The sequence below is a fragment of the Ambystoma mexicanum genome, chromosome 8, assembly GCF_040938575.1.
Source record: "Ambystoma mexicanum isolate Mex_15411 chromosome 8, UKY_AmexF1_1, whole genome shotgun sequence".
NCBI classification, from domain to species: domain Eukaryota; kingdom Metazoa; phylum Chordata; class Amphibia; order Caudata; family Ambystomatidae; genus Ambystoma; species Ambystoma mexicanum.
In genome coordinates this window covers 1,638,525,121-1,638,548,467 of record NC_090929.1, presented here as the reverse complement: position 1 = coordinate 1,638,548,467, position 23,347 = coordinate 1,638,525,121, and positions in this window count along the sequence as shown.

Sequence of the window (23,347 nt, the reverse complement as noted above, 5' to 3'; positions counted from 1 at the left end):
ACCTGTGATTGTCCTAACGGCATTATTCTGAATTACCTGGCATTGCTTCAGGCATTTCATATTAGCTCCCAGAAGCAAGGAGTTGCCGTAGTCCAGTCTTGACAGTATAGTTGCTCTGGCTATGGTAATGCTGTTTTTTTGGTTGAGCAAGGGTCTAATTTTTCTCAGGAGTTTTTGATGGTATTGACAGTTCCTTTTTTAAGTATGCTGTATGGGCCTCTGTAAGTGAGACTTGTAAGTAGACTCCCAGTGTCTTTACTTTCGGTTCCTATAGGAATTAGGGCATTTTTTATACTGAATGCGGAGTATGAAGGAGTTTGTTTCTTCCTGGCGTGTGTCATTCAGATGGTACAAGTGCAAGGTGAAGGTAGAGGAGAAGTGCCAGGAGGAGGGAAGATGAGAGTGCAATAAGCATGCTACAGTAAGTGCCGCCTGGGGGTGGGTGGCTCTAAGTAAGTGGAGGTAGACGTGGGAATGTAGGGTTGCAGATACAGTCCATACTGCGCGAAGGGCCAAGAGCCAGTGCATGGCGCTACTGGTCATGAGGGAGCCTGGTCCCCATAAGGTTCAGAGGGTGGCCAGGTAACCAGTTAGTGCAGCAGAACGAGAACAACAGCAGGGGAAAGGGAGAGAGAAGGCAGAAGCGTAAAGGAAGGTCTTCAGTTTCCTGCGAAACCTGAGGTGTTCCTGCTCAAGTTTGAGAGGGGCAGGGAGGCACTAGCCTCAGAGAGAGATCTACCCCCTCTCACTCTCTGCCTGGAGAAGCGTCTGAGCCTCAGAGAGTTGGAGGTGAATGTGCAGAGGACTCCAGAAGGAAAATACTTTTGAAGAGAGAGTTGGATGTAGTGTGTTCCCTGGCCCCAGAAAGCCTTGTGGACAATGCTGAGGGTCTTGGACTTGATCCTTGCAGCCACCGGGAGCAGTGGATAGATTTCAGGGCTGGAGAGATACGATCCCTTGGCTTGAGGCCAAGGAAAAGTCTTGCAGTCCTGTTCTGGAAAAGCTGCAGAGGGCGAAGAGTAGAGGCAGGAAGATTTAGAAAGAGGCTGTTGCAATAGTCTAGCCTAGAGAGAACTAGGGCTTTTGAGACAGTGAGCTTGTGGGGTAAAGTGAAAAAAGGAAGAATACCTCTGAGGATGTGCAGATAGTAGTCGGACTTCTTGGAGACATCCGTGATGTGAGGGGAGAAGGAGAGGGTGGAGTCGAAGATGACACCAAGGTTTTTTGCCTCACTGGAAGGTGCAGGTAGAGGGCCCAAGAGGGCATCCAGAGTGAAAGAGGGAAAGCGGTAGCAGCAATCCCAATGAGAAGGATCTCATTCTTACTGGCATTGAGGCAGAGATTGTTGGAGGCACACCATTCCTGAATTGTGGAAAGAGAGTCAGGAATATGTGAGAGAGGAGAGGAGGCAGCGCAAAGCTTGAAGGAGAGCTGAGGGTCACCCGCATAACACTGAAAGTTAGGAGAGAATGTAGATATGAGGCCGGCCAGAGGTGCCAAGTAAAGGTTGAAAAGCCAGGGTGAGATATGCGGACCCTGGTCTTGAGACCTAGGTTAAGTATTGCAGCACTATTTCAATTAGCTATAGGGGGCTGTGAGAGGAAGCGGGTAGATTAAGGAAGAGGCTGTTGCAGAATTACAGCCTAGAGAGTACCAGAGCTCTAGAAAAATTGAGCTTCCGGGTAAAAGTGACGAAAGGGAGGATACCTCTAAGGAGGTGAAGTTGGAAAATGGCCTTTTGGCAAGGTCCAGGATGTTATGAAGGAAAGAGAGAGAGGAGTTGAAGAGGACTACAAGGTTCTGGCTGGAGAGGAAGGGGAGGGAGGAGAGCTCAGTGAGGGTGGCCAGAGTGAGTTGAGGAAAGAACAAACAGCAGCCCTAATAGAAAGGACTCAGTCTTGGTGGCATTGAGACAGAGATGATTACAGTAAAATACTTGAAGTAATCATACCGGCATTTTTTGTTGAAAAATAAGTCATTTATTTTGATGGTTAAAAATAGAAAAAGCAACAAAAAGTAGACATTTTTATCCCTATCTAGTGACATTACTTCACAAATACTAATTTATTAAAAAGCACATGTTTTTAATCAATTACATCTCAAGTCACATACTATTTCATTTTTTTGTTACAATGAAAACAGTTTGCAGGCACTGCGCGAAACCTTGAAACTACATTTGTTAAACATTGTAAAGAGAGACACACATCATTGAAATCTCAAACTCAACCTTTCTTCAAGTTTGGAAGGGCAAACCTATTTTGCAATGTTACATGGCACAGCTTGTGCTCTAGAAACAAAATCTGGATCAATTCCATGCATTTGCATTGCCACATTCAATGTTAGATCTTTCACAAATTAAAAATACATTTGCTGGTAGATTGGCTTTGTCACCCACTGTTTGCTTCTGTTGGTAAACTCCTTGTTGTAACGAGGCATCCCAAAAAGTCCTGCAATTTTTGCTTTCCTTACAATATTCTTGTTGTGTGCAAGTACAGCAGGTCTTCTTCTGGCGACCATACCGTCTATGCGAAAATGTAACCTTTTAGACCTGTACGTTAGGCACATATTGTGGAACGCCTCCAAATCCCCGGTGTGGCAGAATTCGGTGAGTCCCCGCATGTCTCTTGAAAGCGTTTTTGTCAAAAACAATCTTCTCAAGTGCTGTGTGAGCAGGGGAGCCTTTAACCAACCACCTTTTCTTACGTTCCTGCTCCTTGCTCAATGGTCCATGTGCACATTCATGGAAATGTTTCTTTTCTTGCCAAGAATGTACGTCAAAATGCCATTTTTCAAGCATAATCTCAACAGATCCTTGACAAGTTTTTGAGCTCCACCAAAAAGGTAGTTTACAGACTGTGACCAATTTAAAATGTTTTCTGTGGTCTTTTTTTCCAGCAGCTGTATTCTTTTTCAAAATGGATTTTGCAACGTGCCATACATCATATTGATGCTTTGTCTGGGAATTGCTCTTGCATGGCCTTTGCAATTGAAACATGCCTGTCAGTGGCTATCAGGTCTACATGCATTCCTCTTGAGTGCAGAAGTTGAATGGATTTGATTAAACCATATTTTTCCATGGCAACAGAAGAGGTTCATTCAGTTACTTGCACAACCACCAAACTCACAATTTGTTTTGGTTTCCATGTCTTGGAAGTGGTATGTCCAGTATTTAGCAGAAAAGCCAGCACTGTTGCACTGTCCATCACCAGCAAGCCAAAACCTTTTGCCAGCAAGAGCATTGTCCATTTACAACTGTTAGTGTCCATGCCTGGCTAGTAGCGGGGAACAAGAAATCCTTTTGATATTTGTAATATTGGATTTTTGAAAGGAACTGGAGTCCCACAAAGTTAGAAATACTTGAAAGTGTACTGAACGTTGATCTGCTAAACAACAATGCAGATGAACAAAGTACGTTTCCAGCAGGCACTTTTCCAAGCATAGGTTGAGTAGTCCATGAAAATGAGTTATGGTGGTGTACACAGCGACCCTTGATCTCCATGTTGGTACCTTTAACTACATGAGTAAACTCCACCAATGGCTCCCCATAAATCTTCCCACGTTATTTATGATCACATTTAACCATTATCATAATCTCGATCAAGCAGCAGTCGACTACAATGTATTCTGGTTCCTTTAGTAGCCAATCGTCCAGAGCTACAGTGGATTGCGATTCCATTGAGGTGGATAAGTCCTCAAAAATAGGAAGCGTGAAGTCCTCATCACAAGCACAATCGTCAATTAGTGGTGAAAATACTTCAGTTATTTCAGATATGTCCACATGTATTGGGGAAACAGAACATTTTCAGGTTCCTAGAAATAATTTTTTTACAGGGTACTGATTGTGTGAGCGGTTCTGCAAGCAACTCGAACATCTGCTATGTCGTCTGTCTCTTCAGGGTGATGTTGTGTGGTATAACCATGATCCATGCATACTCTCCATGGGTCACTGCTGACATTTAATTCAGATTCGGGCCACCTGTCTGCTGCATCACGACACTGAATCTTTTGTGTACCATGCTCAGCCTCAACATGTATCTGCTCCCATGTCACCTCTGTTTGGCGTTGGTTAGTGTAGTTATCTCAGTCTTTTTGCTCCTCTTCATCCTAGGCCTCAAAATTAAGAGAAAAAAATGCTTAATTTTTAGCATACATACAGAATAGATCAATTACAACTTGAAGATGTAATATCAATGGAGTAAGTCATAAACAAATCATTTTTAAAAAAAACGTTATGTACCCTTGTTTTGCGGATTTCCCTTGAAACTGTCAAATTGGATTTTCCGACCACCAAACCAAGATGAAAAACAACATTTTTAAATGGTATAAAATGGATATTACTGTCAAATGGATGATAATTGATCAATCATTTACAATATGCTACGTATACCTCTTGTCCATGTGTCTCTTCAATTTTGACCACTTCATTAGCACAGTCTTGTACATAATAAATTCAAAGAACATTGAATACATTTTTAAACAATGTAATGTTAAAAGCTTTAAATGGGCCTCATCACGACTTTGGCGGTAACCCTTAAATCCGGCGGTAGCGCTATTACCGCCGGGTTTAAGGGTCCGCCAAATCAGGACTTTGGCGGATTTCGTCCCAGCTCTTAGCTGGGGGGAAATCCGCTGAAAATTTGCGCTCATACCGCCGACGGGAAATCCGCCGGCGGTATTAGTGCAAAATTTCCCCACTGAGCCCAATGGGGAATGGGGCATTCCCGAATGGGCTCAATGGGGAATGGGGATTAACATTACCGCCGAACTCGTGATCCGGCGCTATTAGCACCGGGGAGTTTGGCGGTAGGGCTAATACCGCCGGCGGTAATACCGCCAGCGTTACCGCTCAAGTCGTGATGAGGCCCAATGTTACAAAGTACATCTTGAGAAATTGGTTTTAATGATCGTCGACCTTGCAAAATGAGTAAAACTGTCTAAACAATTAAGTTTCATCCTCAGATTAACATTTTTAAATTAATAATAACAGTCGAACAATGTGTCTATGTGTAACATTTTAAAAAGACATATATGAAAACTACCTGATAACCTTCAGAGATGTCACAGGGAGTTGGTTCGAGTTCACCCTGGAAAACATATTGATTAAATTGTATCCCCTTTAATGCGTTGTAATGTTATTTTGTTTCACCTATTCAATTTTTTCGCTAAGCAGCTAAAGTTTATGAACTAAAACAAACACAATTAATATGGTGAAATGGTTTATGTTCTTCTGTGACAAAGTACATTTTTCTGAAGGTTTCCTTTCATTATTGCATGTGTTTCTGCGATAAATACATCAAGGCTGTTGATGTAATGCTTTGCAATTTGCTGAAAGTATTGCAAATCACACCAAATAAATGGCCACTTAAATGTAAAAAAATATATTGTTCATCTATAACCATTAGTGTCAATCAATACATTTTCTCTTCTCTTACCTCATCTTCTTGCCCGGTTAAAGTAGAAGAATAGTATGTTGTCGAAGTTTCAGGCTCCACCTATTTAATGGTAATTGTAATAAGAAAGATGTAAAAGAAAAAAATCAAAAAGGTCGGTATTGACAAAGAAGCCTAAAAGTTAACATTATACATAAAAATAATCAATATGTTTTAGGTGAAATTTAACAAATACATATTTTGTGTAGTTGCATCTGAAGGATTATTCTAACAGATGTACTTGAAAGGCAAGTGAGGTCGCTGTTGACTCAGGAATAGTGGTTGATGTAGCATTCTGGTCCTTTAATTGATGCAAATAGTCACAAAATTGTTAGTTCGAAAATGTACATTGGTATTATAACTTAGACCATGTCAAAAACAAAAAATAGAAGTTTGTGTGCAAGTCGCTTAGTCTCTCCATTAGGATGTTGGACGTGTCTGTGATTTCCTCCATGGTTACGGTCTGTACTTCCATCTGTGCAGTCTACGTAAAGACAATGGCCCTCATTACGACCCTGGCGGAGATCGTGGTGCAATATGCACCATGGAGCACGGCGGAAAGCTGCCGATACCGCCATGGGGGTTGGCGGATTTACCGCCCCATTCCGACCTTGGCGGGGCGGTAAATCCCCATTCCCCATTTTACCCTTCCCCATTCCCATTTTTGCCCCATAGGGTATAATGGGAGTGGGGAAGGCGTTAATTACGCCACCGTAAAATACGGTGGCGTAATTAACAACAAGGTCCCGTAGCGCCATGGATTTCTCCGCCCGGAAAAACCAGGCGGAAACCGCTCCATGGCGCTACGGGAACTCGTAGTAGGGCGGAAGGGTCCGCCACGAATACCGCTGGCGTAAACCCACTCCGCCAGGGTCGTAATGAGGGCCAATGTAATTTACCAAAAAACATGACATCATTTTTAGAAGACACGATGGGAGTGTGTTTGGTAAGGCTCCCGTTGCTCGTAGCTATTTGAGTATCTCACAAAGTAATCTAAAGTTAGAAATCTATAAACCAAAGAAGATTGTGTCAAGACGGAAAGACATGCAATGAAATATCAATGGAGTTATTACCCCAACAACTGAAAACCATTATGTATGGTACCTGCCCACATACTATTTCCATATGAGTGTTCACTTCAAAGAATTATTTATACATGCAAAGTTAGAAAATGGTAAAATATATTTAAACAACATTTAGCATCCACTACTCACCTGGGGCAGCGTGTGATGAAATTCAGTTGAACTGCATTGGGCAGTAGTATTTGAGGTACTCTAGGGAGATGCTTTTTGGTGTACTGTGAATGCTCGTACATATCTTCTGAGAGGTGCATACATCAAATGCGCAATCGATTGCCCCTCATGTCGTCGAAGACATCCTTGGCTCTGCTTTCATTTTCAGACACTGGAAATCCGCAGTTCAAGAGCCATTTTCTGATTAAATTTAAATCCTTTGCAAAAACAAGGAGGACTGTACTGTCACTTTTAGCGTAAATGGTATTACTGCAACTGAAAACGATACTAGAAGGCATTGTTTGATTGCCCTTATGATCTGTTTATCTGTTAAAGAAATATAAAAAATTATTAGTATTAAAATAGTATCACAGTAAACCAATCATCACATCCCTCTGATAATAAAAATAAATTGACTGTATTGAAAATGGATTCGAAAGCACATTGAAAACATGCACTGCTAAAAATTACATTTAGAAACAATACTCCTGTAATGTTATGTGCTAATTACAGAGATAAAAATGTGTACGCCGTTGATAATGGTGTAGACTTTTTAAATAAAATTAAACGAGAAAAGGGTGTATAAAGCAATAGAAAGTGTACTAGTGGCGCTCGATGACAATACAGAAAACTACATTAAAAGTTGAATAATCGTCACTTGGAACAACAGATGAGCCAATTCAGCGAGCAAGGTAAGAAGTGGAGGGATGACGATATTCGTTGTAAATTTGAAAGTTGTTCTGTTGGTAACTTCTAAAGTCTTTATAAAGGCTTACTGAAGTGGGTGTGTATGTGAATGGCTGACGTGTTCATTCACGCCCACCAGACCTCTATCACAATGTTTGACCTTCCCAATCCTGCCAGTGAGGCCATCTGCGGGCGAACGCCCACAGGTGCGAACTGCCATTGATACTGGAGGGGAGATGGATGAGGATGGGGTGAGCGTGATAGGCCTGGAGCAATGTTCAAGGGACACATAAATATATTGACTGCAGGGACGGGGTCGTCAAAGGGAAGTCTGGAGACACTGGGTCTGCGGTGGCCATGTGGACAATGGTCGCAGTGCGGAAGATGCCTTTGAGGTATGCGTGGTGTTTGGCACCTTGAGCCTTCCCATACACCCATCCGCCTTGCAAGTGCACGGTCACAGCTGCAAACCTTGTAAGGAACTCATGGCGACAACAGTAAAGACACACAAGAGTGATCACAGTTCAAGGGTGTTTATTAAACTGTATAAACCTACATCTAAGAGTAAGTTACAACCATCAAATAATAATAAGGCAATCCCATGGCGTCTTGTCAAAATAAAAGGGCCTATATTAAGGAAAACCTATTGCCAATCCTTACGCTAAATACAAACAGAGTGTGGGATAAGGTAAGAAAGAAAGAAGTGTTCACAAAGAATAAGTCAGGATGCGGTAGTTGGGGTCTCCCTTCCCCACTTTTTGAGCATGGGACAAGGCGAGACTCTGCAGCAAATTGACAAGGGGGGTCCTGGGAGTCTCTCTGCCAAACATTAGTCCTGGTTACGAGAGACTTACCCAGAGTCCTTAGCTCACTATGTCTCACAGAGAAGAAATATCCCAAACATATCAGTCTTTGTCCTGCCCTGGGGCAGTCCAGCACCGAAATGCTAGGCAATTCTCCTCTGAACAAGAGTACCAACAGCATCCCCAGACACGTGTTTCGGTCTGGTTGGACCTCATCAATAAGGAGCGGCTGTGCCTCTCAAAAATTAGTGAGCAAGGGGTCCACGTCTGGATTCCCCTAGTAACATAGGGTGAGACCCAAAGTTACTTGAATATGCAAATTGACAAGGGTGGTCCTGGGAGTCTCTCTGCCAGACATTAGTCCTGGTTACGAGAGACTTACCCAGAGTCTTTAGCTCACTATCTTTCACAGAGAAGAATATCCCAAACATATCAGTCTTTGTCCTGCCCTGGGGCAGTCCAGCACCGAATCCAGCAGCAAAGCACACGCTCAAGCTTTCCCAGCACGAACGAACAGTTCCGCTCTCAGCTATCGGGGCCTTTGGTGGTTAAGTCTCTTTTCTAGAAAAAGTCTCTTGCCACCGAGGACCTGATGTCTTCCAAAAATAATAAACAAAAGTTCCTTTCTGCGTGCACATTGGGTGATGCCTTTTCACCCTTGTATCTCCTCTTCCTGGCTGAGACCCTTCTCGAATCTTAATGTCTTTTTAAACAGTTCACTGTGGACATCCCTCTGTTGGGTTCCCTCTTGTCAACACACTATTCATTGGGACTTTTGGCTTCGCCCCTTCTTTATCGGCATGCCTCCATCGGTTTCACTTTAGCCAAATTTTCCTTTTCAAACAGTTTCTTGAACAGTTCTTACAATGCAGGATTTGCTTCCCTTAGCTTCACAATCATCTATCGGTCAAAGACTTTCGACTGTACAGTGGATTTTACTAGACCCCTGTATGACCACTTCAACCCCTTTCGCGCCTTTTCCCAAGGCCTTCTGGTAATGGTAGTTTTAAGAACAGGGTAGTCGCAGAGTTTCCGGAGTGAGCACCCACATGGTGCCTTACTCCTCTGTAGCCTGTTTTCCCTTTCGTATTAACAGTTCTTTAAACTTTCTTCAATTAGCAGTTTGCTACTTTTTGTTCAACACAGTTCAGTTTCATATCGGCTCTCCCCTCAACTCACCGGCTTTGATGAAAGGCTTGACATTTCTTGTCTCTGGAGTCAAGGCCGGTACCACAGTGGCAAGCGTCTCTTCCCCAGCTTGGTTTTCAGCAGAGTGGGCCCCTGTGTACCATTGACATCTGCTGCAACACATGCTGGCTATTGTTTGCAGTCTTACGATTCCTTCTGTGAAGGTTTCACAGGCCTGGCTCAGAAAGGGCAAGGTTGGTTCTCTCCTTGTCACCTTCTCGATTTGCGCCGTCTTTCCCCTCCTCTTGAACTGCCATGCTGAGTTAGCTCTCTCGTCGTGGGGTCTGCCTTTCTCGTTGTGTGCTCTCGTGCTCCACCTTTTATCCCTGTGGGGAAGGGAAAGGGCCGTCAGGTGTGTTTGATTCTGGTCAATTGCCTGACTTTGCCTGACCCTTGTCGTGGGACATGTCAAGTAAACGGCTCTGGTGTTTGTACGTCATCTTTTGTGGTGTGCGAAACTGTTTGTGTTGGAACAGGGCGATGCGGGGGTTGAGTGTTTGAGTATCCTGCAGGGTAGATTGGGAAAAGGGTGTTATAAGAAGGGGGATATTGCGTCTCACCCATAGTTGTCCCACTTCGACTCCCCGAGGACCCCCATGCAGGTGATCCTCCCCCACTGGTCCACCCACAGGAACTGGATGAATAGCGAGGGCTGTGTCCTGGCCACCTGGATGACAGATCCCCGGGGACTAGTCAGACACCTTCAGGTTTCTCACAACTGCCATTGATACTGGAAGGGGAGTGGATGACGACGGGGCGCGCACAATAGGCCAGGGCAATGCTCAAGGGACACATACATATGTTGATAAGGGTAATCTGGAGACACTGGGACTGGGGTGGCCATGTGGACAATGGTCGCCGTGCGGAAGATGCCTTTGAGGTGTGCATGGTGTTTGACACCTTGAACCTTCCCATCCACCCAGCCCTCTGGCGAGCGCATGGTCACTGGTGCGAACTGCCATTGATACCGGAGGGGGGTGAAAGATGATAGGGCGAGCGCGATAGGCCCGGAGCAATGTTCACAGGATACATACACATGTTGATTGCAGGGACAGGGTCTTCAAAGGGAAGTCTGGAGACACTGGGTCTAGGGTAGCCATGTGGACAATGGTTGCAGTGCAAAAGATGCCTTTGAGGTGTGCATGGTTTTGACACCTTAAGCCTTCCAATCTACTCAGCCCCCTTGCGAGCGGCCGGTCTCAGGTGCAAACTGCCATTGATACAGGAGGGGGGGGTGGATGAAGATGAGGGGAGCGTGATAGGCCAATACACGTGTTATTGCACACCAATATGTTACGATACTCTTATATGTTTGGACGTGTAGTGGACTTACAACAAATTTGTCACAACTGTTCAGCTTGAATTATTTTTGTATTTAGTTTGGTATGGTGGATGTCAATGACACTACAAATTATACTGCTTGCAATCGAGGTACTGGCTGCATGAATCCACGGTATTGTCCGCTGTCACTGGGGAATTCATCACGAATGGCTCGAACCACGCAGGCAGGTATTAATTACTCTTCGGACGCAAAAACCCAGTCTTCCATGAATCCACCATGTAAACGCACGATATACCACAAGCCTGTACCACCACTGTAAGAGATACAGGAATAGTTTACTGGAATTAACGCAATAATGGATTTTCTTTTTATTTGCACTATCTTGTCAAATGTACGGTATTGTTTCAATTTAAAAAGTACCTTTTCATACAATGTATTGATAGTACTTGTGATTTCAAGTATGGATCAGTTACAAATGTGAATGCACATTAAAGAAAAAAAAGTTTGGGAGATACGTTAAAGTGAAAAAAATGCAATAGTTCGGATGATAAATCTAAAGTGGAACACTTTGGCTTCATTTTACATTCTTGCGTCAGTGATCCGTTAACCTTATATTGATGTAGGGGACCAACATCTTATGTTACTCGTCTCTATTGTCAAACAAATAACATATATAGAGTGAACTTACTCGTTACTTGGATTACGAGGGCGAACTGTAGCCCAAAGCTCGTGCATAAGGACCATCATTATTCGCAGCACGGATCTTGTAAGGCAAGCGGCCCCAACGTCATGAAGCCCAGTAACACATAGCGGCGGTGTGTCTCCTTCGGAAATGTAGGCCAAGCAGCCAGAGGTTTCTCTGCAACAGCAGTTCTCCCCCAGAGTAGGCAAATGCTCACAACGATGGCAGGTACACCAGGTGGAAATGTCTTCCATGCAACTGGGTTCAGGCTCCGGCGATTGATCCTCGTGACTTTCATCTGATTCCACATCGTCTCGACTTTTTTCTCTTTCAAATCTCCTCTTCTGAGTATTCGGGCTTGAACATGTAGGGCTGAATTGTTGCCATAGTTCCTGCATATTGAAGAAGCACAAAATCAACTGAGAGGCAAATGAAAACCTTTTTGTGTGAGTAAAGCAATGAAAAGCGGTTTCCCATAACCATTGAATGTTAAAAAAAAACCAGCAAAGAAACAGCCAACGTCACAAAAGCACATCGCAAAAAGGCAAGATTAATAGTCTCAAACAGTCAAAATTCCCAGGGACACATGTTTAAATATGGTTTGTACATAACATAAGAAATGAAAAGCGACTACTGGGTGAATTCATTTTAGGCGGTATAAGTACCTGTTGTCAGTGTGTCGTACTTGGCAGAGAGCGGAACAGAACAGACACAAGTCAGGGAAGCTCAAAATGAAATACACTGACATGAAGGAAAGAGAAACTCCAATGTTGTGTGCTCAGAAAGGGTTTAGAAGAAACGAGGCAGCTTGGCATTTCCATGGAGACACGTCAATAGATTGCGCACCTAGGACATTGACATGAAAAGTGCATTGGTGTTGTGAAATGGGGCATGAGTGTCTAGTGATGTCAGCCTTATGGGCGAGTGGGCCCGGCGAACCTAATCAGTGCCACGAGATGCTTTGAATTTAGGGCGATAGATCAATGGATAAGAATAGCACAACATGGCGGTACCCAATCCATCGTTTTTCCATGTGTTAAAGTGAGAAAAACTCGGGTATATTGCATTGGAAATTTATTTAAGAAAGATCGATATTTGCTCTGAAATGCATGCCCGATCCATTGGACCAATAACATTTCAGAACCAACTACCCCTTTACGGTTTTGGCATATAAATATGAATGATGATGGAAACGTATGCTGTTGTAAGAAGGAAAGTAAAAGATATCAGCTTGCAGAGGGAAACGAATGACCGAATAAAGACACCACAGGAGAGTCTAGAGGAGGAAATATCATCTGACGGAAGAAAAACCTAGACATTTAAAAGAAAAAAGCAGATAATTGTTGTGAGGGGAAGGAGTCACAAGAGTTTGGATGTAAGTGGGTAAGGGAAAGAGGGACAACACCAAGAGAGGCAAAGGAGGGTTGAACATAGAGAGGGGTATCGACACAAACCCTCAGAGAAAGGTCAAAGAAAGAGAGGCCCATATCCTTGACAGAGAAGAAAGGGAGGTCCTAGAGGCCTTTGTTGGTCGAGGAGAAAGAGTACAGGTGGTAGAAGAACAAGATGGCACAACTATGCAGGAAGGCCAGCCCAAGAATAAACAATGTTGAACAGGGACCCCAAGTTAACCCAGAGGAAAACAAGAGGATAAAGGAAAGAAGGGACACACTTCTCTACCAACCTGCACCAGGGTGCACTAAATCCTCAGAAATGCCAGCCTGGGGGTCCTGCCTGGCGGGATATTGTGGCCGGTCTGCAAAACTGCCCTAAGGAAACCAGTTAGGATGTGACAGCCCCCACTGACGTGTACCTAGAAGGAGTGACAGCATCCTCCTTGAGAAGTAAACCTTTTTATTTGAACTGTTATCATTTGATTAAGAGCTTTGTAACTCTTTGTTTTACACTTTTCACTCATATGGAATTATTTGAGTTGTTTTAGAACTTTTTGCGGAAAACGTTTCTGGTCAAAGTGAAAATGAGTTGACTGCCACTAGTATTTATTTGTATTGTGTGGCAGTTTGTGGCAAAGGGTCGACAAAATCAGTGTCGATGGTGTCCCATAGAAAATCAAGGAGTGGTTAAGACGGTAGTTCAACCTTGAAATCTCTAAATGGTCTTGTTTTTTAGGCATGAGAAACATTGATCAGTATGAGCTCTAAGGTCGCTACCATCAATTTTCAAAAGGCCATGTTCAGTCTGCTTCATTTTACGGTATGCTTGGTGAACCAATTGCAGGAACATCTTTTCCAGCGGCAAAGAGAGAACCAATTGTGCATTTTCACTTCTTGCAGAAAACCTGTTGAGACTGGGGTGTCATTATTTATAGTGTCACTGAAACCCTTACTCATCTGAAAGCCACCAAAAGCTAGAAAGTATCTGCTGAATCTGTGTCTCCATTGGACATCCATACATTCCCATGTGGAGGAAAAGCACAAACAAGCTCTCTGCCATGTTCCAAATACAATAAGGTCATTAACCCCTAAGACCTGGAAAATGCACATGGCAGAGACACTACTGTAGTACTGCTTAAAAATAATACACGAACAGGGAAGAAGCGCATTCAACACACAAAGCGTTATGCAGAAACAAGAGAAGCGAGTAAACTCCCAGCGAGATAGAGCTCAATGGGAATGGGGAAGGAGCAAATAACGGTACCGCTGTTAGCGGGACCGTTATTTGCTCTGAAGTCCCTCAGCGGGTCCCGTCCTTAACGTGTGGTCTGACCACACGTTAAGGACGGGACCCGCTGAGGGACCTCGTAGTAGGGCGGTAAGGGATTACTGGCACCGGTGCCCTTACCGATACCGGTAATCCCTTACCGCATAACGTGTAATGAGGCCCAATGTGTGTTGGTCAAACAAAAGGGGCTAAGTCTTACAATAGTACATATAATTGAATGACAGGCACAGATATATTTGTAGTCTTTCATTTGCTTAAATCTTATCCAAATATGTGTCTAAACTGCAAGTCAGCGTCATAAATTACCCGATGTTTACATGCATATATTAGATCTGGGCCTGCAAAGGTCCAATGTGATGAATTCATGGTTTGATACATTCATACATTTCTGTATGTAAAGATTGCCATAACACTGCTGCATGTGTCCATAAATTAGAGTGAAGAGCAGCATCTTTTGACCTCCCCAGCTGTTTGCTCACTGGCTTCCCTGGATCCCATTTGACTTAGAAGGGTGAAGAGCGTGTCTTTACCCTGAATCTAGGATGTCAATTACAAAACAAAATTCAGGAATTCTGAGGTAAAACTGGTGGGTAGAGAATCCTGACCCTGGCTCAGTCTCTCAACATAATTTGCCTCATTTTAATGGAGGCGAAGAATCCAGTGGTGTGGATCCTGGCAGCAGCTCTGCCAGATTCTCCAGATTATCCATGTGGAGTGGAGCCTGCCAGCATCCTTTGCCTGTATCCACTTTGCAAGATTCTCCTAATTATTCATGTCGAATGCATCCTAGCAGCAGCTGTTGCCGATGTCGGCTCTGCTAGATTCTCCACGTTTTCCATGTTGAATGGTTCCTGGCAGCAGCCATTGCCGATGTCCATTTTGCTAGACTCTCCTAATTATTCATGTTGAATGCATCCTACCAGCAGCTGTTGCCGGTGTCCACTTTGCTAGAATCTGCAAATTATCCCCGTTGAATGGATCCTGTCAGCAGCCTTTACCGGTATCAGAGGTGCTAGATTGTCCAAGCTATCTATACCCAGTAAATCCTGTCAGCAGCCTTTGCCGGTATCAGCTCTGCTAGATTGTCCAAGCTATCTATACCCAGTAAATCCTGTCAGCAGCCTTTGCCGGTATCAGATCTGCTAGATTGTCCAAGCTATCTATACCCAGTAAATCCTGTCAGCAGCCTTTACCGGTATCAGATCTGCTAGATTGTCCATATTATGCATGTGGAGCTGGAATGCCAATGTTTGCAGATACGTGCATTTGGGTCCACTCCATGCAATTTTCCACAGATGCAATGTGTACTGTAAAAGAAAAGTGTTAAAACTGGTGAAATCGCCTTAACACCTTACTTTTCAGTTCGTTTTGCAAAAAGCATAAATGCCGTCTGAATTGTATGCATGCCAGAAAGCATTTACAATGGATTCCTATTGAATCCGACTGCTCCTACTAGGAGTAAAAACAGGTGGTTTCCATAGTAATCCATTGTTTTTATTATAGCATGAAAATGCTATGCTGGCAGAAATCCAGGTGGTTTTGCAGTCAGTGTGGACAAGGCATGGGAGAAATGGTCATCCAGCGCCCCCACTCTGCCTGTACAACTTAAGAAATCCCCAGAGTGTGACAAAAGGTGGTAGTCCTGGTGTAACTCTTTTACAGTGGGGTTTTTACACTTTTTACGCTCCGGAGAACTTGAAAATTAGCCGCAATAAGTTCATAAATGCTTGGGTTCTATATTGGACTGCCATCCCTAGAAATTCTTGCTGCGTCATTCTGCTCTTATTTTGTTTTTACAGAAAGGAACTCCCTTGGTCTTCCTTTACCCCCCCCCTTTCATCTCCATCCTTGCTCCTTAGCCCCTCTATTAGAGAGTGGACACCATGCCATGTAGTTTTGCTGCAGCATTCTAAAGCCAGCATCCTGACCTGGAGCAAGGCATCAGCATCATGAAGCTGTATCTTCTGTGTGGTATGCAGTGGTTTCACCTCCATAATATTGAACGGAGCAAGTTGGGTCATGACTTTTAGATCATTGGCATTTTATAAGCTGGCACTGTTCGATGTGTGACTTGGTTCAAATGTGTTATTTAAATTTCACATCTCAGGTGAACGTTTTTTCTCTCCAAGCCTCTTAAAACCCACCATAAGTTTGCTGGTGCCTGCTAAACATGTCCCAATGCTCCAACCACAAATCACAAGGCTGTCATGACTATACAGCACTGAGGATTCCTAATAAGGGTGAAACCAGTTGTGCAGTTGTGATAAAGCTTTACATAAAATAGCACTGCACTGTAAGAAAAAGACGCTTTTCGAGAGCAAAAGGCTTGCATTGCATACTGTGAGAAACCTGAAGGTGTCCTAACATTTTCTCCCACTGGGCCCTTTGCTCAGGTGACTAGGGAAGGGCCATTGCGCTCGGATCATGACCATGGGGGCGAACAAGCGAGGGAGGATCATTTGATTAGGGGGTTCCTTGGGGAGTGGGAAGAGGATTGCAGAGGGTAAGACCCAGTATCCCCCTTCCCAGTTATCCATACCCTATTCTCCCTCAACCTTCATGGTGAGACGCAGTATTCAAACGGGACGATACGCGAGGAGGAAGAAGTCCTGAAGCCTTCATGGGATATGCAGGTTCCACTGTCCCTGACCCAAGGGAGGATTGTCCCAGAACAAAAGACAGCCGTAAGGAAGATCCGATGGAATAAAGGTCTGGCTTCGACATCAACACCTATTTACCTTTCCCTGTTTTAGATCCTAGGGGATGCTGTCAAAAACAGTACCTTCATAACAGAATACCAGAGGCCGAGACTGACTTTAAAAAGGGAGAACTACCCCAGTTACAGAAAATCAAGGCAGGGGATTCCATTTTCTCCACAGAAAATCAAGGCAGGGGATTCCATTTTCTCCTCTTTCTACCACCCTATGTTTATTCGGACCACAGACAGTATTTTCAATCTCATCCCATCACCCCCTCCACATTTCCAACAAGTACTGGGAGGAGGAAGAGGCAACCAAGAGTAATAAAGATTACCCATAGGAATAAAACTGGGATGCAGGGAGAGGCCTGCTACATTTCACCACTCAGCTGTCTCACTAATAGTCAGGCAAGGTCAGGCACTTCACCTAAACCATGCACACCTGACTCCACATGACTGGGTATAAAAGGTGTGGCTCTGCCAAAGGAGATGAGCAAGCTGGGATTGCTGGTTGGAAAGTGGAAGCCAGGGAGCAGGAGAATGCAGTAAGAGAAGCCTGGGAGATCCGGACGAGAGTGGGATGCCAAGATGTTGACTCAGTGTGTCAGAGGGGTTGCAGCGTGGCGAGGGAGCAGTGTTACAGGGAGCCGGGGTGAGGCATGCTGCAAGCTGCTGGTCGTGTTCAGGGCAGTGCTCATTCTCCTGGGACGTGTGCCGGTGCCAGGGATGTCTGAGGGGTAGGTGGTAAGACCCTGACCTCAACCTACAGATCCGGATGACCTGCTCGCCAGCACCATGTTAACGGGTGAGTTGCGTAAAGAAAGAGAGAAACTCAGCAGCGTGCTGGTGACTGGAGCGGGAGCAAAAGTGATGAAAGAAGCAATCAGCATGTTAATCGAAAAGCAGAAAGAAAGTGAGGAAACCAGAGAGACAGTGCACTGGTAGCGCGAAGACAGAGAAAGACAAAGAGCGAATTTAAAGGGAGCGGAAAGCAAAGAGAGGGTGTAAGCGACCCGAAAGCAGGAAAGAGGGTACGGGCAACCTAAAAGTAGAAAAAGGATGTGCAAGGATGAACGGTCAAGTGAGAAGAGTGTGCCAGGGGCACAGCAAAGCAAGAAGAGGGGGTAAGAGGAACAGCAAAGTGGAAAGAAAGGTGAAAGGGAAAAAAAAGCAGAATGGAAAAAGGCACCAGAGGAAAGGGTGCCAGAAGAAAAATACCAAGTGTAAAGAGAGGGGTCAGAAGTCAGAGTGGTCGCGCAGGGGAGGAGCAAAAGCCCAGCTTCTACAAAAGTCTCTGACACTTCCCCATGAAAGAACTATGTGTTGAACGGTACATCCTGACAAGATGAACTTTTGTTTAAAACCAGAGGGGCCTAAGTTTGGGGAAGGGAACCATGAGAGGGCCACAGAAACATTTTGAACTTTGCAAGAGAGGCCTAGACTTGGGCAAGGGTACCCTGAGAGGCCTAAGCAGAAACTGTCTTTTTTTGTTTGCAACTGGAAGGATCGAAGATTGGGCAAGGGTCCCCCTAGAGACATTGGGAACTTTCTTGACTTGCTGAAAGAGCCCTACGTGGAAGGTTCCGAGGGAAATCCTTTTCAGGTGAACTATTTTTGAAACTGGCAGAACTACACTTGATGGTAAGGCTACCTCAAATCAGTCTTGGTTTGTATTTCTTTTTTTTGAGCCACCATTTTTTCTTTAAGAAGACCCCAGAACACATTTCGTCTAAGCGTGAGGGCAAGCATAGGTTGTGACACACACAGATATTGGTTTTGGACTTACAGACATTGACAGCCCTTAGAAACATCCCCCTTAGAGTTTGGGACAATTAGGCATTACACCAACCCAACAAAGTTTTCAATAAAGATTTTCAAACTGTTGCTTTTGAGTCTGTGTCTCTCTTGATACCATGCCTGTCTCACAATACCCACAATGCCTTCATCATGTGGCTCTGAACTGAAGGTGAACATCCGGAGATGTTTACTAGGTGGTGCTGTGGCATGTGTGACTTGGTTCAAATGTATCATTATATATTATAGGGTGGCATTAACCTGTAGTTAAGGTGAAACCTATCACCCATAGGAAAAGCGACGATTCCATGGTTAATACCTTTTTAGCCATAGGAGGGATCAGCACAGCATTTGATATTCCCATATTGGGGCCTGGGCCTCCCAGGACTGGAAAGTGATGTGCAAATCTGTGTTACGGTTCAAATGTTATGAAGGGTCAAAAAAAGGGTGTCTTTTTTATTTTTACATTTATTTTCCCGAAGGTAAAATGTCAAATTTTTGCTCACTCGGACAGCCCAAACCACTGGAGGGATGTGCGCCAAAAAAAGAAACCAGTTAGACACAAGCACTCGAAAGAAATCCTTTCTTGTTTTGGCACAAATCCATCCAGTATTTTTTTTTATTTGGCGCAAAGTGGTGTGCTCTTGTATCCAAAAGGTTAGCTGTATCTCCCATGATGCATTGCTGCTGCCATGTTTTTTCAGTTATGAAAGTCCACCATCACGCGGTTTGAGAATCAAGTTCCCAATTGGCATTGGGAAGTGCCCTAAAATGATATGAAGAGTGTAAATTAGTGAATTTAGAGGTATGGAGCATGTGGGCAGTGTGAGGAAGGATGATTGGTGAAGGTTTGGGGCTTGGAGCAGCATAGTATTTTTTTAAGAGTGGTTTGCTGAAATCGAGAAGCGACACGAAAGCAAAGTAAAAAAAAAAGAGTAAATGCTAAAACGCTATGAAACATTGGGATGTGGCAATCAGTGTGGTTGCTAGTTAGGGGAAGATGAGTATTTCAAGTTAATTTAGGAAGCTTGTTTTAAAAAATATATATAAAATGCTTTCTAAATCAACTTAAAGCGGGTGTGTGGTTTGTGTGTTTAGTGAGTTTTGGGTGTGTGTTGGACTTGAAAGGTATGCCGCATGGGTGGTTAATACAGTACAGTGGCAAACTTCAGAGTAAAGCTTGCTTTAAACACAGTGACAGGATTCGAAGGGCAGCCATACCATATTCAGCCAAGTGGCTATGCTCGAAATTGCACCTAGATTCTATACATTGGGTAAGCTTGAAATAGCACCTACATTCAATACATTGGCTATGCTCGAAATTGCACCTAGATTCAATACATTGTCTATTCTCAAGTTGCAGCTAAGTTACAACACTGAGGTTCTACATCGACTGCAACTAAATTCAAAACAAGAGTCACTAATAATTATGATTATATGTGGTTTTTTATAACGTGCTTAATACCAAAGAGGTTTCTAAGCGCGGACCTGGGATTCGAACCTGTGTTACTCTGCGTCATCTTGCTTCCAAGACAAGCACTTTGCCACTGTGCTATACTACTCAGCTAGGCACTAGTAGTACTGGGTAGGAAACCAGTTAGCCGTTGCCTCTTACTTGGGAGCTGCTGCAGTCAGTTTTGGAGGCCTGGCAGGGGCACTGAGGGCGAACAGACGATGGAGGTGTCAGGAGAGGTGCCCTTTTCCGTGGCCCTAAGCCGGCTGCCCGGGGCAAGGCTGACCTGGTCGAGCCTCTGAAGTTAGTGTTTCCGGACACCTGGCAATCCGGAGCACTGTGGGCGGGAGAGGGGATTGCGGAGAAGAGGGTCAGTGGAGGCTGCTGGATGCACAGTGCTAAGTATGGTGCCCCAGCACCGTGGAAACAAGAGATTCACTTGCTAGGGAACGTACCCTTCTGGCAGATGCAGGACCAGCAGAGGCGGCGAACAAAAGGACTGCGAAGGTTCTGAAGCACAGAGAAAATACCTCCCGTCCTCAAGTGTTCCGGTCAGGTGGTTGTTGCACTGGCCAATCAAGAGCACTCAGGGCGGAGGAGGGAGTGGGGAGAGGAGAGTCAGGGTAGGCTGTTGGGTGCACCGAGCTAAGGGTGGTGCCCAGCGCATGGGAAACAAGCGATTTACTTGCAAGGGAGCTTACCCTTCTGGTGGATGCAGGTCCAGCAGAGCCGCCGAACAAAAGGACTGCAGAGAGTCTGAAGCATGGAGACAACATCTCGGCTCTTTGAGTGCTCCTGTCACGTGGCTGTTGCATCGGCCAATCCAGAGCACTGTGGACGGTAGGGGGGATTGGGCAGAGGAGGTTCAGGGGAGGGTGCTGGGTACACCGAGTTAAGGATTGTGCCCCAGCAAGGGGGAAACAAGCGATTTACTTGCAAGGGAGCTTACCCTTCTGGTGGATGCAGGACCAGCAGAGGTGGCGAACAAAAGCATAAGTGTAATTACGTGGTTAGATTGCCATTTTGGTGCTACCAGTCTAGGTATGTCTCACTGTGGCATGTCATTCTTTTACTGTACATCATCAAGGCTACAGCAAACATAAGTGTTAATTCGTGTCTGGCCTACATTGTGCAGCCAGTTTTTACATGTTTTCTTATGGCGGCATTGCATTTTTAATAGCAAAGTGGTAAGATAACTCAGTCGGATGACCACTGGCTGCTGCGATCTATGTGTGATTTGCAGGTCGCAGGTTCCAATCCTGGCAGGGCCAACTTAGCCTTTCATTCTTCTGAGGTTGATTGAGTACCAACTTCGGTTGGGATTGTAATTGTAAATATGTGCTATGTACAGCGCTTTAGAGGAAACGCTTTATAAATAAATCATTATCAATTAAAGCATTAATGCTCCTATGCACCTTTGGTGACTTACATCTATTGGATTTTTGGATACTGCAATATCGCAGCAACTGGCAATGTAGGGCTCTACTTATCACATAATGACAATACCTGACATGCAGCTATAACTGGCATAAGGAAGTAACTGGCCATACAATACTGAAGTGGCATATCTATGGCTGTGCCTCTGCCTATTTTTTTGTGTGTATTAAAAACTTTTAACACATTTGTAATCACATACTTCAAAACTTTTAGTTCATTACAAATGACAATGCATTACTTAAGGCACAACATTCCAAGACAAACATTACAGACAAAAAGTCATTCAACACAATACAATACAATACAATACCATATACCCATCATGGTCTCTCTTTCTAACCCCCAAGATTACATTTTCCACCTATCCAACACAATAATCTCTTCCCTACTTCATTGTGGTAGACAAATCGAGAAAACATTTTTCCCCAACCTTTTTGTGTATCACTGTTAAAATATTCACTAAAGCAATGGTCATTGAGATAGAGTATCCTCTAATCTCCTTATGAACTTTCCCAACCACATTTTCCTCTACTCTAGTGTTGCCAATGTTTCAGCGTTTCTGTCTCCCCCGGCTTTTTACAGAACCAACAATTTATTTCTTGTCAATGGATTTGTTTTATGGGATCCCACCTTTGTTGGGGGCCTAGTAAGTTAAGACAAAAGCGCATATAAATATAACTATTTTTCAGCGCTGGGAATCTCATCATGGAGGACTGCATCTCCTTATATGTCCTCAGGTGTGTGGTTTGCTCCTTTTGAAGTTTATACAATGACATTCTCTGTATATCTTTCCCCATTTTACAATCTTAATTTTTTTGTACATCTTATCAGGGCTGTCCATCAAAGTAAGTTTGTCTTTGTCCATTTGAGGAAGAATCAGGTCAAAGCACTACCCGAAACTGGCCAATGCTTTGTCATAATTATTGCTTAAAGATATAGCGAACCTGATGGTGGAACTAATATTGCCTTGGCCTATGTTGTACTATTGGGTCTAACCCTATTATATCATTACCCCATCCAAGGCCTAGGAAGGTAGTGCCCTTGTTAAAATGTGGTTGGTATCCAACATATTCTTGTCTGCTTCAGTACGTATTTGGTATTTTTGAAATGTTTACGTTTATGTACTTTTTTGAATGCCTGCAGCCACTTCTGGTAATATCACCAGGGTTAAAGAGGAACTAATGCCATCCGGGTCAAAGGTTAAGTGACATTACTCCCTGTGATATCATCAGGTCTGTGATGTCACTTCTGTACCACTGGCATCTTGGTGAATCGACGTCCCTGTTCAATACCCCAGGGCGGGTGAAAAGGGAGGATTTTGTTTTGGGTTGGTGAGAGCCCATTGAAATGAATGTCGGGTAAGAGGCTCGGCGGGTGAATTAACCAGAGCAAGTCCCAGAAAGTCCTACTTGGCCACGGAAAATCCTGCTCCTGAATCTCCTGACTTTATTTCGCTTCACTTTTTTCTGCAAACTACCTTCCCCCTAAGGTGAACAAGGAATCTCCTTGCTAAGGACTTTATAATCATCCCATTGTGGTAAACGCTGTTATTTATAATGTGTTTTTGCTTTGTTTAGGCTGTGTGAACGCTGTAAAGGGGGAGTGCCTATATAATTGTGAACCTGCGTGCGCGCACCCGAGCAAGTCCCAGAAAGTCCTGCTTGGCCGCTTAGCCGTGGTGCTGCGTGCTGCGGGCTGGACTTATATTTGACTGCAATTACTACATTACCTTACCAACCGTGTTAACAACTTACCTCCGGCCTCTTTTGAATTCAGTTGGATCGTGTGGATTCTCTCTTTAGGCGTGTGACAACACAATCACATGTTACATCGCCTTTACACTTCAAAATCAAGCATGCCAGACTCTACAGGCGCGCTGACACATACACCATTATTGGCTGCTAAAGAAAAAACGTCCACCTCCCGAACCTCAAAAAATCCATCACCCTTACTCCAATCCTTAGAACACCACTCTCGAAC